We start from the raw sequence: 12,466 nt of genomic DNA, 5'->3' as shown, positions 1-12,466 counted from the left end.
ACATCATCCCTAATAGCCAGTGTCTGACAACAATAGTAATTTGGCAGACTTTATTAGTGACTTTTTTTATTGTTTGGGGTATCAGCTGTGAGCACTGGAAGTGGAAAAAGAACATTTCCATCCTAAAATTGTTATTCTAAAAAAAGCAAGATTTCTTGCCCTGAGCAGAGCTTTACAATATCATTACCTCCCTTTAAGTTTTTATAATTAATTTTAAGTCCAGTAATTATTTATGTCAGTTCAGATTTTACATAGAAATATAAAGTTATTTGGTTGTCAGGAACATTTTTAAATATTTTCCCTTTTCGATTTTTTCAAAGTTTGAGTAGACCACCTCAGAACCTTTACAATTAGAGGAAAGAAAATAACCAGCACAGAACATGTGAAATTTTCAAAAGTAGTCCTTGTTGATTTTACTCAGTTCACAAAGATGAGCTGTCCCAAAATGCCTTAGAGAATCAGGACTTCCTTCAACATCAACAGTGTCTTCTACTTAGAGATTAGACATTCACTTACAACAGAAACAGTTGCCCTCTACCCATATTCTCCCCATAACCTGACTACTCTTGACTTCTGGGAGCAGATTTTATATTTTGCTGGTAGTTAGATAAATGTCCTGGGATGTCCTAAATCAAGGGAAAGAAAATGTGCTCTCCACTTAGTCCAGAGGTTCATTGAATGTATTTTGCTAAAGCTGAGGCTTTTGCCAAACGAGTGAACCTTAACTGTGGCACTACCAACCTAACTTGGCTGCAATTTATTTCTACTTTCAGAGGGATATTCATAGCATTAGCTCTCTACACTGGCACAGGAAAAATGCGGGCAGGCTAGATTGTTCAATATTTATTTGATTTTGTCATGCAAAACCTTTGGGTCTGTGTCAGGTATAAACTGCACTTAAAGAAAGAGAAGCTGTTCCTCTGGGCTTCTAAAAGTTACACTAGAAGTCAAAGCCAGTCTTGCTTCTTTTGTCATTAATGGATCTTAACAACTACTTAAAATTTGTGGTGAAGTAAGTGCAATTTCCTACCTTACTGTTTCGCTTTCTGTCCTGTATGTATAGCATTCCTGGCTTCTGAAGCAGAACAAAAACATAGTTAGACAACATCACCTAGAGAAACTTAATTTTGCTTCGCATCTTTCCTTTGCCTCTGGCTCTAGATTGCTGAAACAGCAATTTAAAATCTGTGCCAGAAAGCTTTTTTCCAATTTTCATATTTATATTTGATAAATGTTCTGAAATTATTAACAAATTGATTTAAGTTTCCACGTGATCTCTGATAATTTTTCTAAGCTCTTTCCCATAGGAATTGATGATGAAAATAATAGATGAGGTCTTCTTCAAATTGATTTCTACTTTCAAAAAAAGTTTCCAATGAATAAATTACAAATGAAAATACAGTGCTATTGTTAAATCCTTGGCTTTAGCTGACATATATGCTGCTAAAGAAATTAAATCAATGGGACAAGTACCAAGACTGTATAATTTTGTTGTGGAATTTGTCCTCCAGTTCCATTGTGTTGTTTCGTGCTACAGGTTATCGGTCATCTGTTTACCAGTCATACACTAGTAAAATTAAAATAAAATAAAATAATAAAATAAATTATGAATAAAATGTATTTTTTGAAACTAGAAGAATCACAATGCTACCTATCTGAAGATGATTTTTTTCAGCATATTTCTCTTTTCTTGCCTTCATTCTTTTCCATTACTGATTAATTGTAGATATTTTCAAATTTGATTCATGGATTTCCACATGCAAAGGCATTTGGGCTTATATAAAGCCTAATTAAAGTCAATAGATGTCTCTGGTCATATTAGATTCTGTCTACATCAAGCTCTTTCTTGGATTAATTTCTTGGAGCAGATACCAGCATTTTCAACTTTGTATGCTGAAAGCAAGTCATTAATATAAAAGCGGCACAATTTCCAGACGGACTGACAACCAAACACACCTAGGAAAGCTGACATGAAACAGCAAATTATTTTGAGAAAAGTGGGTAGTATGTACCTGAGTCATCACCAGTGAAAATAAAATTGGAGTACTGTAGCTTATTGTGATGTCTGCACTTCTGAAGGGAGATTGACAGACTGAAGAGAGATCACAGAGCAACCCCATGTCTTAATTGAGGTACAAATGCAAAAAGGAGAGATAATTAAGGAGTCAAGTCCATTTACTTCATCAAAAGAGAAGCCTGAGGCATTATTTAATTAAAGTATTGGAATACCTCCAAGAAAATTCAATACCAACCTTTTTAATAATAGAAAAATAATATTTTAATAGGGGAAAAAAAAGTGCTTGAAAAGTCTGGATACTAAAACCACACAAACTCATATTAAAAATAAAGGCTCCCATTTCATTAAGAAAGCAGTTAGGGAATCAACCCTCAAAATAAATTACTGAGGTAAAGAACAGTTCTATATTTCTTGACAACTTAATTTCAGGACTGATTGTCTTTCTTTAAAACATATTTAAGCCAAACACAAATGTGGCAGTTTAACACAAGTGTAACTGAAGGAAGCTGTCTGGTGCATAGTTCTATCATCAGATCAGGTGGACTTTTCTACCTTTTAGAGTGTACAAATCTGTGAAAATCTCTCACTAGAAAATCACAGATGTTATATCCCCACTTTTGAAAATTTGTTCTTTAGGGAGAATAAGGAATGATATGGTATAAATCTAGTATACATTTCAGATTTAAAAAGTGGAATGATATTTGGTATACTAAATAATAGATCAAGTTTAGTGATAAATGAAGTATATAACTTGTGTCTAAGTGCCTAAATAGAGCAATCTCTGTAAATTATATCTTTTGTCATTTGAATTATACTTTGAAGTAAAAAAATTATGAAGAGGTTTTAGTACATTAACTGAATGCCCTGAAAGGTTTTGGGGTGGCAATAGTAGAGAGTAAGTTTGGCATTTACTCCTCTATTGCATATATATAGTCATCTTAATCTTCCCTGTAAATCAGGTAACCTCAGGGCTACTTGAGTGGGAGCACCCCCATCGAAGGAAGTCTGCTTCCGTATAGGAGTTAAGATCTCTGGAGAGTGGTAATACTTTTATTAGACCAATTTAGGCTTGGAGTGAGTTCAGTCTTCTGTGGAGACTGCCAACAAGGGAGTCAATGACTGTTGTGATGATGGTTTCCATAGACTGGATGACCAACGAATCACTACTGTGCACCTCTCAGGTCTCTTTCCCCTCTCACCCTCCTTTTCCCAGTGGTGAACTTCAGGATGATTAAATTAATGGTCATGTAGCTTAAATGTCTTTTGTGATGCATGATGGGGCAAGGTTAAATCCCCTGTGGACTGTGGGCAATCAAATTCCCAGAATAATTCTCAGGATACAAACAGACAGATTTTCAACTTCTGTTTGTTTAGAGACTATACAGCAGCTTCAGAATTTAATTGTAGATGCAGATATCCTGACAGATGCTTATTATTCATGTCAGGCAGACACAGTGGGTTCTGTATTGCTAGTGAAATGGGTGCTAATATGAGCAGACTGAAAAAGACACATTTTAAGAAGTTTGTCAGAGTTAATAGTCAGCTATTACAGTTCATATGAAATTAATGTTTTCTGATCTATCTGTGGTGACATTTGAAGTAGCTTGTTTGCTCTTATTTGCTACTGCATGGAGTATTTTCTTGTATTTCAAAAGCTTTTATTTTATTGAAGGCATCATTTTAATTTCTTAAACAGCACAGAAATGAGAGTCCTAATTTTCAGGAGCTTGTTGAAGTCATTCTGTCTAAGCACAGAAAAACAGCCTAGCCAAACTTTTGTTGGTGTAAGCTCATTGACATCAACAGGATGATGATGAGCTAATCCTGCTTCTTGAATGTGCACAGCACATGTGAACTAGAAAACAATAACTTTGCTGGGAAAATACCCCAAAAAAAGCTCTGAAGCCATCTTAGGTGGAATATGCTAACTGATCCCAGAACTGTGTTGTTTCTTATGTTATGTGGGACAATAGCTTGGTGGGTCTGCTAATGTAGGAGAAAATACTTTAGAAAATGTACAATACCCAAACCAAATAATTTTAATCCAGAACCTTAGAGGCAGAGCCATAGCTGCCCTTTCTTATCTTTACACTTGGCAAAAGAAAGGATATGACTTCATATCTCTGAGCTTCCTCTGCAGATTTCTAATGCTCTTCATTTATTCCCCTTCACCCCAGAAAATTTTAAAGAGGTACATGATTTCTCCTGAACGCTGGATTGACTGTTCATGTATTACTGCGAAACCTGCAGCCGTGCAGGCTGGTGAATAAATGGGCTGAAAGGAATGAGATACATTTACATTCCTTCCAGAGATCCTGGGAGAGGAATATGGACCAGAGACAAAGAGAATGAAGTACTTCATAAAATTAAGTGCAGGATAGGGTGAAGGTTACCAGAGTGAAGTATGCTTTATTAAACATAAAATTACACCATTGTTATTAGACCCAGTTCAGGAATGCAGATCTAAATATTTTTCGCTGTGAAGGAGACCAGTTGTTCTAGTTTACTATGGAGATCATGTTTCACAAAGAATGGTGATATAATATGTTTTCCTGGAGGCCAGGATATTTTTTAAACCACTGATGCTACTTTAATACATTCAGGAATTCCCAGTAGCCTTTTGTCACTGCTTCACTTCTCCTATGGGGGACACTCTCTGACAGGCTGACCCCCTCTGTATAAGTCATCCCTGTGAATGCTACTTCCATATTTCTCTGAATTCTCTTTGAAAGGAGGAGAATAGAACTTACTTTTGCAGTTGTCTCAGGTCACATCATGTAAGGAGAAAAAAGATCAATGCACAATGCAATTCAGATTTTTTTTTTTCAGGCACTTTCATCCTCGTTAAAGATGGAGAAAGATAATTTTAGTCATAATCATACAAAAGGTTCAATGTTTTTATATAATAGGTGTTGTAGAGCAAGCTTTTTTCTATACCAAATAAGTCTGAATGCTTCACTGAACTTAGAATTTAATTAAAAGTTATGCTAAAATATTTTATTTTTAATTGCTTCAGAGTAAAGAATGTGCCCTGTATCAATGTCACAGCAGTCAATAAAAGTCCCTTTCCTTTCCCTAAGTCTCCTTCCCCACATCCACAATTTTGAATATAGACACATTGAAAAGCTCTATTCAAACCGGATGCTGAGTTCCTTTGACACATTGAAAAGACTTTGTTCAGCCTCACATGGTTAAAGTGTGATTTTCTTTCCCATAGCAGTTGTTGAGTGTAAGAAGAATCATCATGTGGGTGGCATTGGCTCTCCATTGTCCTTAGCACCTTTGTGCCATCAGTAGTAGCTGCAATTTGGACATCAGCTTGTGTAGCAAGAGCGCACTGCTGCTCTGCTCTGAAGAGAATACAGAAGGGCTCACAGAGGTCCCTGGGAGTAGTGACTTAGGTGGATAACAGCTACAGACGGGTATCAGGCAGTACAATGACAACAAGCTCCAGCATCATCCTAAACTCATACTGTGGGTTCTCTGGGTTCTGCTATTCATAACTCACCCTTAAACTCTTCAGTTCTGTAAAAATGATCTGTGATATAAACATGATCTAGTAGGTTTGTTGTTTAAGATTATCCATCACAAACAACTTCTCATTTTTTAAAGTTTCACTTACCTGTTTACTGCAATAAGAGCAGCAAAACCATGCAAAGAGGCAACAAAGGTAATCCTTAATATCAACAGTCTTTCCTGAGTGCATTATATTGAAACTGAAAACAAGCAGAGATGAGAGGAAATTCTACCATTCTTTCTGGTTTTGGAAATAAAGAGTATTTTGCCTAAGTTATGGCTAGAGACGTCCAGAATATAACTGACTGCTTATTGCATTTATTGGTATGGACATATGGAAAACCTAACTGAATATTGAAAATACTTTCTGCATACAGCCAAAATAATTAAACCAACAAGGATTTAAACAGTTAAAAAATAGAAGGACCAGCAGTAACTAACCTCATTAGGAGAGGTGGATTTACAGTTTTCTTCTAAGGATGATCTATAGATTATATGATTCACCTTTTCCATTCATTATGCCCTTCCTCATTTGGATGTTGTTTGAGAGCACAGTTATTTCTCCCTCAGTGGACCACCAGAAGACAGAAAATTCCATTTTGGTGAGGAATTAATTTGCTCTTTGGGGAAAAAATGGGCTCAGGAGAATAAAATAAAGCTAATTCTATAGAAGCTTCTGCAGAGAAGACTGAGGGAAGCCACTTGGGACACAGGCTTGTCAAGAAAAGAACACTCTATGTGTCTTAAACTTGAAAATACCGTGGGTACCTACAATATCATGGGCCAGATTTGGAGATAAGATCTTTTTTAAAGGGATAAAACCAGAATACTTAATTAAACAATTCAGGAGAAGTCAGCAAAGAGATCATTAGGGCAATTCCTTAATTAAGTGGTCCTTGTCCAGAGAGCAGAGAGTATAATGTCTTTCTGAGGATACTAACGATTCAAGGTAAAGAAATTATTCTAAAAATCACAGAAAGATTCAAAGATATTACAATTGTCCAATGCAACTTTGCTCTAAAACCACATTCACAAATAAGTAAGCCAAAATATTTGCCTGCATTTATCCCTTATTTATAGGCTGCACTTGGTAGAAAAAATATTCTTCATAGATATATGACATAAATCAACATGATTGTTTATCATTTTAGAATAATTATATTTTCAGTTCATAACAACTAGCAAAGAAAAGCAGAGTTAACAATTGGTTTGGTTTTTAGTTCAGCATCGGTTTCGTATACATGTATATTTGTACAGTTAAAAGTCCTTTAAAACAACACTTCTTAGTAATTTAAATTCTTAATGAAGTTTCCACAGTTTTAAAAACATCAAGCAGTTTTTCTTTGGAAATTCAATTCATATTAACCACTTCTATTTTACTGACTAAGAGGGGCTATTTCAATAGATCCCAGATTCTGGTTAGTTTATGAAAAATGGCTTTAAGATGTACCTAAATGAACAGCCAAAAACTATTTACTGTAAAAAAAAATACAAAACAGACTTTCTTCTTTTTCTATTACTTTTCAGCGGCAAGTAACATTCAAAGTTACTCTCAGATTTTGCCGGTGGTGCAGTTCCACTAGCCCTTTCATCTGGCAGAGAAGCTCTTGGGAAAGGACCTATCAAAACTTTTCTATGGGCCAGCATGACTCCTGTAAGCCTTCCAGCTGGATTAATGACCTTGGTCATAACATGCCAGTGGCTAAGGTCAGCTCTGTGCTTACAGGCATCACTGCCCAGCCAAAACAGACAGATGGTCATGCGGGGTCAGGTAGTGCAGATGAATTTCACAGTCAATGACAAACAAACACAGGCAATGCAAAATAAGAAATATATCTTTCCTAAAGGAAAAAGTGATTCAGGAAAAAGTCTTCTCCTGAAAATTGACAAACAGTAGTATTCAGGCTCCTAGTTTTATTCTTTCATTTTGTGAAATTAACTGGAAATAAATTACATGGTGGAAGCAACGCTTTCCCAGACAGGGGAAAAATATTGACAGTCAGAATGTTTATTCTGACACATAATTGCATATGAAGGATCCTCCTCACAATTTGCTATCTTTTGAATTCCCAAACTTACACAAGAAAGAACATGTGCCTTAAGGCTTTAAATCTCAACATCTTCATAAATACTAATGTAATATAAGATTAATTAATGATGAAAAGCCTAAGTGACTTATCTCTCTTAGTGTGCAACGTGGAGGTAAGAAGCCACCTCATGCTGACAGAAAGGTAACATTGAGAATCATGTAGATGAACAGCAGCCATAATGTATCTAATATACCAAAACATGTTATGTAAAAGTCATCTGACAACTTAAAATGTAATAAATGAGTTATATTTTCAGAAAACAAATACTTCATACTTTCTAGAAGGCCTAAAAATTCACTAGGTCTCTTTGAAAATCTTAGGATTTTGTGTATTCCAGAATTCTGTATAAAAATTTGTAGTCTGAAGAGTATTTATCTTTACAGAGGAACAGTAACTTCCTGCAGCTTGTCTTTCAATAACATTAGAGAGAGAGTAAGGTAGGAACTACCTGCTCCTTCAACTCTTTCCTCTTGTAAATACAATTTTTTCTACCAGTAAGTAAGCCTTCACTAGCACTCTCATGAACACACATGTATTTTTCCCTTTCACACATAAACAAGAAAATAAAATCATTACATTACTACAGTTTTCTCCCCTTCTTGCCCGGAAAGAGAATATTCACGAAGTCTCACGTTATTGACAGCTCAGCTTCTACAACAATATCAGCTTAGATGGACAGTTGTAGAAAAAATGTTTTATTTTTCTGTTAAGTCTGAATCTACATTTCTTGCTGTAATTCATTTTTTCACTATGACACTTCACAGGACTGTTCCCTCCTGCCATAAATTCCCTTTTTCCCTTAAGAAGATACATTAATAATTTTTTTACTTAACTTCTGGATCATTTTTAGTTTTGTAAATGCTATTAAAATGAGAAATCTTTTAAAGAACAGATGATTATTATAACCCTTATTTTACAAACTGAAAACTGTTACACCAAAAAAATGCACAGCTAATCAAAGGTCTTGCACTGCAACTGAGAAACCCCATATCCTCATTTCCAAGACAGTGGTTCAACATCTGTCCCTCAGTCTACTGCCTGTTTCAAGAGCAGTTTAAATCAGAAATTGCATTTACACATCAGTTGGTACGAAAGCAGGATTATGTGTTAAATATTTTGATAAAGGCTAAATACTATCCTCTCCGAAAAATACAAAGTGTAGATTTAAAAAGGAAGGAGGTTTATCAGACATCCTGGAACTCCTACTCCATGTAGCCTAGAATCCAGATTGAGTCAGTGACCAAAGGTTTCCTTCTCTGCATCCCACCTCAGGCTCCCAAAACAATCCATGCCAGTATATGATGAAAGGAAGCATACCATAGTTTGTCAATTACATACATCTCACATTTTTAACGTCATAGTGATTCTGTATCAGAATTATGTCTTTCATAGTTTGTTACTACTCTTTAATACTAATCTTTCATGACAAAAGAAGTGCATTATCCATTTTTAAAAACATGTTTAATAATTTAAATGTTTCCTTTTAAAAACAGACAATTAATTGTATTAAGTTATTTTATTAAAGTTCAGTGTTTGAACAGAATTTGGTCATTTTTATTTCAACTGGATACCAGATGGACTCTAATCACAGTCTTTAGAGGATGTGATAGATCCTGGCATCTGGTATTTCATACAAATTGAATATGTTCCTTCCAGAGGAACTGCTCCTATCTAAAAAACATGCTACATTATGTCAATGCTCAAATGATAAGCTGTATAGATATCTTAAAATTAAATGACACATGGGTTTACTTTCCTAGCTCTGCAGAAATTAAATTGAAATTAAATACTCCATTTCAAAAGTTAATCCTCAAATGCTAATTAAATAGTACAACCAGTTACAAGATAGATCAAATGTGAAAGCTTTCAATTGAGATTGCGATGATCTTCACTGCAACAAGAGACTTAGCAGGGAATTTCTAATTACAGGTAAAGCATTTCAGTGACTGCTGAAAAAAAATACCCAAACCTACAAAGCAAGTCCCTTCCTTGCAGAAGTGAAGCATATAAAAAAATTAATCCTTTTATGAATAGAAATTCAATAGAAAATGGGATTAACAATATTTCTTAAAATTATCGCAAATATAGGCAATTTTTTTGAAAGACTTGCAGTCTGCTTTGAGGAAAATACTTACTGACATCCAACTTCAATGTCAAACATCAGTTGAAGCACTACAGATTCATAGGTTAATAGGCAGCTTTTAGGTTAGTCAGCAGGAGAGGTGTGCACTAAACAGAATTTCTTTCTTCATCTTTTGTGAGAATGTGGTGAGAGAAAAAAAATGCTAGTAAAGGCATTTGCAGGCAACAAAAAAAGCAGGAATGAATGGTTTGGTGAGTGTTGCAAACATAAGACTTCACTCAAATATTATTTAATCATTTGCTGCTTGAATATTAGACAGTTTTTATTTTCTTGCAGCTTGTCACTGTTGCAGAGAAATAAGCTCTAAGAATTTTCTCTAGATCTGCTGTGCAAGACTCATCCATAAAAGCCTGAGCTATTCGTTGAGAGTGCTATCTGAACAGAATTAAGGACAAGGGGAAGAAAACCCTGGTCAGTGGTTACTGCTGTCCACTGACACTCAAAAACTAGTGCTCTATGTATCCCAATAAACACCAAGGATTAGTGATGCTGCCATTAGGCAGTGACAGCTGCTGGCACTTGAGCCTTGCTGATCTTTTGCCCATTCTCTGGGAGCAGGAGTTGCAGAACAGACCTCTGATTCATTACAATAGAAATGCCTGGCAATCGGTATAGTGTGCCACGATTTATTCTTTGTGAAATATGGCCTCGAGTACAAAGTAACACATTCTGTTCAGAGTGAATATGCTTTCACATAACTAATGGAGACCTGCAAGATTTATAAGAGGGCAGAAAACTGTTCCATTCTGTGCTGATCTCACTGGATATTCAACTTTCTGTGAGTCCTATATCAAGTATAATGTTTTTCTATTAGCTAAAGAAGCAGGCTGGCAGTAATAGAGATTCATTTTTAACAGTGTGGTGAGAAAAGTAGGTTCAGGAATTTTGAAATAATGTGAATTAACATATTAATTGTATTAAAAATTCAGTTACATCTTTTCCCATTTGGTGTTCACTCAATGCTACATCTTCAGCATTAGGGGAAAAGTCTGAATCCCACAGTAATTGTTTAATCACCTCATCTTTTGATTCAGTGTGCTGACATAAAACTTGCACTCTGTGGACAAGAACAGAAGGAAACATGATAAAATACATAAGCACACAAATTTTGCTGGGCAAGATGGAAACAAAAATAATAGAGGTGGATTGGGCAACAGGCACAGATCAAGGAAGAAGTAAACAATTTAGCAGGAGGTTCTGATTAAAAAACAGTTGCTATGGATAGGAGCTTTCATATCGGTTTTATGTCTGCTCAGTGTCTGGAAATGCTGTATTTTAAAGGGAAAGGAATCTTCAGATAAGAAACACCAGATAAGAGGCAGGAAGTCAATTTTCCCTCCATTCCCTCAACATAAATCCAGACTAATTCATGAAAGATTTACAGAGGTAGGCTGACGAACAACATTTGATCCATAAACTAAAAGATATAAACCTGAGATGAAGAAAGGAGGAAGGAGAGATATAGAGCTAGAATGTGTCCTAAAGGACAAAAATTCACGTCTCAGGTAAAAGAAAAAAACATCAACTTTAAATGAAAAATGCATGTTAAGTATCCCTAAATCAAAGAATACCATGCAGTACAATTTTGTGAAGCCTCCTAAGAGAAAGTGACTGGTTATGCGAGTATTTATAAGGGGCTAAGACAAACAAAAAATGAAGAGCTTAAAAATGAGTAATACAGGAGCAGCATCAGAGAAGGGAAGTCTGTATGTTACTTGACTCTTCTTTGTCTGGTGAATTTTTCTCCATTTTCTTCATTTGCATTGGCACCCCACTTTGTTTCCTGTCTCTAGAAGGAGAAAAAAGGGGTATAAATAACATTATAGGTTCTAACTATTGAATTATGTTGAGAGTACAGCTATTCTATGGTTATATCCCAACAGGAAGTGTTCAATAGCACATTTAAGACAGGTGAAAAATGCCTGTATTTATTTCCTAGCAAAAGATACAGACCCAGGATACTGAGGAGCCGAAACTGCAAATTAAGGTATAAAGTATATGCAAAAAGTTCACTTTTGCTCTTTCTAAAATATTGTCCTCTTTTCCTTCTGGCTATTATGCAGCTATAAATTTTAGTAGCCTGTATTGCTGTTCTAAAGTAAATGGCTACAGATGGTCTATATTCCATTATCAGAAATGACAAGCTCTTTAACCAAAGAGGCAAAGTTGCAGAAAAACGTCCACACTGCCCTTTGAACTGGGGATGTTTTGCTGTAAGACATATCTCCAAGTCACACCATGGTTTCTTGACAGTTCAATATTTAGTTATAGTCTTCAGATTAAGGAAATACTTAGCATTGTCGGAAACTCTTGACCTTTCCTTATTATGAAAAAAGAAAGGATCACCTCTACTGTAAAATGTTGTTGAAATTTATTTAAGTGTTGCTTTTACAAAAGCAAAGGACATGGAAAGGCAAAGTGGTCCTGGGGGCACTGCTCTTTAACCTGACATATTTGTTCATTGAATCGCCCATATGTATACATGTGTTGTCTTGATTATATATGTAGTTTCTAAAGGCTTGGCACTTGTAGAAAAATTAGAGCAGTTATTATAGAACAGGTATTTTCTAACAGCCTGGTCTGTAACTGGGCATCTGATGATAAAGATCTGTTACAGTAATATCACTATTGCATGAATATGTTTGTGCTGCTGCTTTTAGTCATAAACAGACTTTTTGTAAATAAAAATATATACAATAG

General features: G+C 35.4%; 1 long non-coding RNA gene across 1 annotated transcript in view; it reads right to left on the bottom strand.

The window, feature by feature from the left end:
- Positions 1 to 11,379: 11,379 nt before the first annotated feature.
- The window catches only part of LOC136007373 (uncharacterized), a 37,040-nt gene continuing 35,953 nt past the window's right edge, over positions 11,380 to 12,466 (bottom strand). Inside the window, exon 4 of the long non-coding RNA XR_010609669.1 lies at positions 11,380 to 11,555. This is a non-coding gene — a long non-coding RNA (uncharacterized LOC136007373). The remainder of the gene's footprint in view (positions 11,556 to 12,466) is intronic.

Source organism: Lathamus discolor, chromosome 1, assembly GCF_037157495.1.
Source record: "Lathamus discolor isolate bLatDis1 chromosome 1, bLatDis1.hap1, whole genome shotgun sequence".
Lineage (NCBI taxonomy): Eukaryota > Metazoa > Chordata > Aves > Psittaciformes > Psittacidae > Lathamus > Lathamus discolor.
This window is presented reverse-complemented; position numbering and strand designations above follow the sequence as displayed.